Consider the following 5,820-nt stretch of genomic DNA (forward strand, 5'->3'; position numbering starts at 1 on the left):
CATCAGGTCTTGATGTCAGAGTCCATCCAGTGATTGTACACAGATGCTTCCTAAATCCATCTTGAGGTTTCATAATAGGCTCTATTGTAAACATGTGGCTCCATTTTCATGCCCTGCATTTACATGTGTCCCATAAATAATTTTCCAAAATTATCTAAGTAACACCAATGTACCCAAACAGAGTCACTCCAAAAAATCACTACTTCCTTCAGTAGGCTTAGAACTACAAACACAGTCTGTTATCCTTACTAGTATATTCAAATTTAACCATGGTGCAAAATTTGGTCTGTTGTATTTTCTTCAGTTTATTTATGTAGCCATGCCACGTTGCAGGGTGCCAGCAAAATAATCCCACTGCTTGTAGAGCATTAAGTTTGCCTAAGCCAGCAAACGAGCAAGATCACATCAGATCTATGTTGGATATACAGACAGATCTTCAGTTTTCCACACAAATCAGCAAAAGAGGCGTTTGTAAAACTGCAATTAAAAAAAACACAAACCCAAACTATATTGTATATTCTCCTTTCCCTTTCTCTGTCCTTTCTAGAAAGATGCAAACAAAATATAAGTGCAGTAATATCTAATTCAGATTCTGCTCATTTTTAACTTCTGGAATTCCGTTAAGAGCCATAAAGTCTGCAATATTTCTCTTTAGAGAAAAAGAGCCATAAAGTCTGCAATATTTCTCTTTAGAGTGTTTAAAAATAAAACAAGGAAATGTTTTCAACTAACGTCTAGCATTTTATACCACCTTTTATATACACAAATACTTCACTTATTAAGGATAAGTTTATATTTATACCTTAAAATGAATCCGAGGGCCTTAACTGGCTTCAGCTTGGATTAGTTCTAATTACTGGTAGTACTGGAAATTATTTAAATGGCACTTTAAAGAGGTCCTCTATGATCTCCACTTTTCAGTAACTGCAGATGGCTTTCCAGTTAGTCTGAATAAGGAAGACTGAATTATTCTTAATTTTCTTTGGAGAATCTTGTGGGTGATCAAAACACAAAGTCTGGAGCCAGGGTGCCTGGGAGTAAACCCTGGTTTGGCACCTACAGGTTCAGTTACCTCTTAGGCAAGTGACTTAACACATCTGTGCCTCCACTTTCTCATCTGTGAAAACTGGAATAATAATCATAGTACCTAGTTTATAGAATTGCCACTATTAAAGGAGTTGACGTTTTAAAGTGCCTGACACATAGTAATCATTATATACACTTTTTTCCAAATTAAGAGCTAAAATTCACTTATTGAGTTTGCTTTAATTTCTCTTAGACTTGCATGGAATTACGGCAACAAAGCTTACCTGTACCCACTGCTTAGGTTTTTGAAGTGGTCCTTAAAATATGGCAATGCTTATGGATCTAGGGAGGACCTAGTCCATTGCTATGTGTTAATTCATGTGTTAAATTTCACGTGTTATTAGGGAAAAAATCAGCACATGAAAGAAGCACATTAGCACATTAAAAAGAGGTTGGGGCAGGTGAAGCCAGCTTGTGTTCTGCGGAAGATCATCCGGAGGCACCACCATCAACGGGAAGCCCAGGAATGTGGGCAATCTCAGCTCTCCAGGTCTCGTGAAGAGAACGGCCTCCTGAAACACGCAGCCGGGAGAACCCTACTGTCACCATCCTACACTCAGGAGGCTGACCCAGCTTTTGAGCACCGTGGGCTCCTAAGGCTATGGTCACACGGATGCGGCAATCAAGTGGCAGGCCCAGACGGTTATGTGGCAGGCCCAGACCTACTGGTCATGCCAGCACCATGAGCCCTTAAACCCTGAGCTCATGTAGTCTCTCTGGACCTATTGCCACTATGATCATGTGGTAGATCCAGCTTTTCAAGTCGCTAGAGCATGGCAGACTCCTAAACCCTGCCCATCATGTGGATTCATCCTGTCATGTGGCCCTCACTAGCTAGTGGCATGTGGAAGCCTCAGCCCTCCAAGTCACAAAGGTGACCCGCTTCTGAGAGTCGTCTGGATGCTATGGTCGGTCACATATCCCCCTTGGTCACATATCAGGCTCAGCCATCTCTATCTCGTGAAGATTGCTGGCTACCAGAATCTTCAGATCCCTGAGTCAACAGGGATGTGGCCGCTTCCATCACATGGCAGGCAAAGCGCCTGCAGTCATGTGAACACCGCACCGCACCTAGCTTTCGGCTGTTGGTCGTGTATATGCTACGGTCACGGGACATGCTGTGGTGTCTTGAGGCTCAGTTCTCTCGGTCACAGTTCAGGATTGAGGGCTCCTGAACCCCGAGGTCACCTGCATCCTTCTACTCTGTGGCCTCCCCCCGCCAAGCCCCTGGAAGTCAGGTGGGGCCCCACGGCGGCGCGCGTTACGTTACGTACTTCAAGGATAGCAGGAATATGAAGAAGCTCAAGGACCCCCGTGAGTGTCTGATGGGAAGACTGGGTGGGAAAGGGCGGTGAAGGGGTCAATCACAGGGCCCAGGTCGTGGCAGCCCCTGACCTTCGCTCGCTTCCCCTCCCCTCACAGACCTGCGGGTCCAGCTGCTGAAGCACACAAAACGTGACATTGTGCACACCCTCTGTGTGTTGCCCAAGACTCAGCATGACTTCAACTCCTTCGTGGTGGACACGTGGTTCCAGACGGTGAGCGCCTGCTTCCTCCCTCGGGCAGGCCCAGTAAGCCGCAGGTGGGTAGGAGGTGCAGGTGGTGACTGGGCACCTGGGCTCTTCCCTTTCAGGAAATGATGCTCTGCTTCTCCGTCAGTGGGGTGTTCAAGGAAGGTGAGTGTGTGTAGACCTTCTCCCCAGATGCCCCACTGCTCTCTCCCCCTGGTCAGGCTCACTCCCAGAACGACCCAGCTTCCCTGACACCTTCCCTTCCCTTTCCTTCCGTTCCCTTCCACTCCCTTCCCTTCCCTTCCCTTCCGTTCCCTTCCATTCCCTTCCCTTCACTTTCTTTCCCCTCTGTTCCCGTCCCTTCTCTTCCCATCCCTTCGTTTCCCTCCCCTCCCCTCCCCTCCCCTCCCTCCCTTTCCCCACTGTGTTCTCCAGCCCTCAGGCTTCCCACAGACAACCCAGGTCTGAGTTGTGTCCATGCCTGTCTGCCCTGCACACCCTGGGCATTGGGGACACAGGCTGTGGAGTTTGGTGGCTCTCATCCCAGATACTTACTCTGAGAACTTGGGCTGTTACTTAACCTCTCAGTTTCCTCATTTGCAAAATGGGGTAGTAGTATCCACCTCTTGGGCGGCTGTGAAAAACGCATCCCGTGAACCTGTGTAGTGGTTGTCATGGGCCCTGTCACTGGGCACAGACTGCTCCTATAGTTGCCCTCCCCATTGCCGACACCCTGGCCCCTGTGAACAACTGCCCTCTCAGCATGAGTGTCCAGTCACAGCCTGACTGGGGACCGCCGTGTGAGCGTGTACAGCACGTGCGGCTCTAAGGGGTACTGTTGTTTGTTTGCTGTTGAAGTGGAAGGAAGTTCTCAGGGCTGCGTGCGTGCCTTCACCCGGACCTTCATCGCTACCCCTGCCAGGTACTCCAGGTGAGAGCCCTGTTGTGGGCGGGAATGCCCATCCACGCCTGGGCTCAGGGGTGTGGGAATGTGGTGGCACAGACCTTAGGTTTACTCGGTATTGTGGAAAGCCAGCAGGGAGATCCCAGGAGCAGTCTAGCGTAGTGGTTAAGAAGAGCATGGGCTCTGGAGTCGGCCTATGCGTTCTCTCCTTGACCCAACACTTACTCGCTGTGTGACCTTGTTCAAGTCACATGACCTCTCTGTGACTCAGTGTCTTCTTCCGAGAATGGGGATCAGAGCGTCCACCCCTTGGGCTGTGGTAAAGGGTAAATGCAAAATTGCCCGTGGGTTGGGGATAAACCTATAAATCGAGTGAAGGTGGTAGACAGTCTCTCCAAAGGTGGGCTCTGTGGGAGGGGCAGAGGTACCAGTCAAGGAACCTGGGAGACAGACACAGGAGGGGTCTTGGAAGAATCTAGTTGCTGAGTGCCAGTGGGAGCAGGATCATTGTTGGGTGTGTGAACCATCAGTTTTCTGAGAGTCCATATTTCCTCCAGTCTTTGCATCGTGAATGAAGAGCTGTTTGTGAGTGACTCCAACCCCAAGAAGACTGAGTCTGTGTTCTTCATCCCAAAGCCTACATGCTGTGCTAGCTCCATTCCCACCCTCTCCATGGAGCGGCAGGAAATGGTGCAGGCTTCGTCCACCTGGTCTGGGATGAACCTCCAGGATTCTCAGAAGTGATGATGAAGATCATAATGTGCACATATATTCGTTACCTTGGAAAAGCATTCATTGTGTTCAGTTTTGTGGGGAGATGAAGTAGAATCAAAATGGAATTGACAGCATATCTCTGTGTGTGTTTCTCTTTCTAGGTCTCCTCTAGCCCAATCACCCCCCTCTCACTAGTGTAATTTTTCTTCAGTTCAGACTCTGGCTGGATTCCAATCTCAGGATTCAATTACCCAGAAAATGATAGATACAGAGGGATTGCTACCAGGTGGTGAAAAATTCCAGAAAACTCTGGTTGAAGCCATTATACCAAGATCCCAACCTCCATCCCTCGTTTCCCCTTGCTGAGCACCCTGGTCTGAAAGTCTCAGAGCTGACATTCTGATCTGGCCACCTGGTTGCAGCCATCTTCATTGTTCATTTTTAAGGAAAAGGAGTACATTTTGCAAAGAGTAGCAGATGTCTTGGAGTGGTTTGTTTACTATGAATCCAGTTTTGTTTTGAAAATTCATATGTATATCAAAGTAGTTCCATCTGCTGTTGACCCCAAATCTACATCACGTTCATTGATGTATCACTTCCCTCATCAGTGTAGGTTGACATGTCCACACTGTAGAGGGTCCTTCCCAGGGAGCAGCATGTTTACCCTCCATCATCCACTCCTGTACAGGCTGCCCAGTGCTTCCCCAACATCCTGTCTGTCGTCCCATGACCGGGACACTGGATACAGCTGTCCAGACTCCAGTCTGTGCCCCATTCCTCTCAGTTACCTTCCCAAGGCCATGTGTTTCCCCATGCTGCTGACTGTCAATGCACTGCTGCTACCTGGTGAGTCGTTGTATTCATGCCATGGAGTATGTTTTTACGGCTTCTTTAACACCTATCAATTTTTTCAGACAGAATTAGAATTATTTTATACATAGGTCAATACACTGGCTTTTGAGGGAGAACAGTGTATTTTTTTTTCTTTTTGCTCTTTCAATAAAGTTTTTTTAAAAATAAATTTATTTATTTATTTATTTATTTTTGGCTGTGTTGGGTCTTCGTTTCTGTGTGAGGGCTTTCTCTAGTTGCGGCGAGTGGGGGCCACTCTTCATCGCAGTGCGCGGGCCTCTCACTGTCGTGGCCTCTCCCGTTGCGGAGCACAGGCTCCAGACACGCAGGCTCAGTAGTTGTGGCTCACGGGCTTAGTTGCTCCGCGGCATGTGGGATCTTCCCAGACCAGGGCTCAAACCCGTGTCCCCTGCATTGGCAGGCAGATTCTTAACCACTGCGCCACCAGGGAAGCCTCAATAAAGTTCTTTGTAGAGAACTCTGATACTGGAGGTACGTTGGTGCCACCTCATGACAGAAGCCTGAGTGCAGCTTGAACAGGCAGAACAGGCAGGTGGGAGGGAGAGCCTATGTGTGACCAAAATTCACCAGGCAGAGCTTTCTGGAAATATGTGTGTAAAGAGAGAAACCCCGTTACAGGTTCACTGAGGTATCCAGACAGAAATCACAGCCTCTCTCTATGTGTTGGCACTCTCTCTACCCTTTGATTTACTTTCTCTGCATCCTCCAAGAAATTTTTCACTGAGGGCCTTC

General features: G+C 48.2%; 1 long non-coding RNA gene across 1 annotated transcript; it reads left to right on the top strand.

Moving 5' to 3' along the window:
- The first annotated feature begins 2,718 nt into the window (after positions 1-2,718).
- LOC118888438 lies at positions 2,719-4,069 on the top strand. The gene is made up of 3 exons (XR_005018291.1): positions 2,719-2,762; positions 3,456-3,528; positions 4,059-4,069. It is a non-coding gene; the product is annotated as an uncharacterized LOC118888438 (long non-coding RNA).
- Positions 4,070-5,820: the final 1,751 nt, after the last annotated feature.

Source organism: Balaenoptera musculus, chromosome X, assembly GCF_009873245.2.
Source record: "Balaenoptera musculus isolate JJ_BM4_2016_0621 chromosome X, mBalMus1.pri.v3, whole genome shotgun sequence".
NCBI lineage: Eukaryota > Metazoa > Chordata > Mammalia > Artiodactyla > Balaenopteridae > Balaenoptera > Balaenoptera musculus.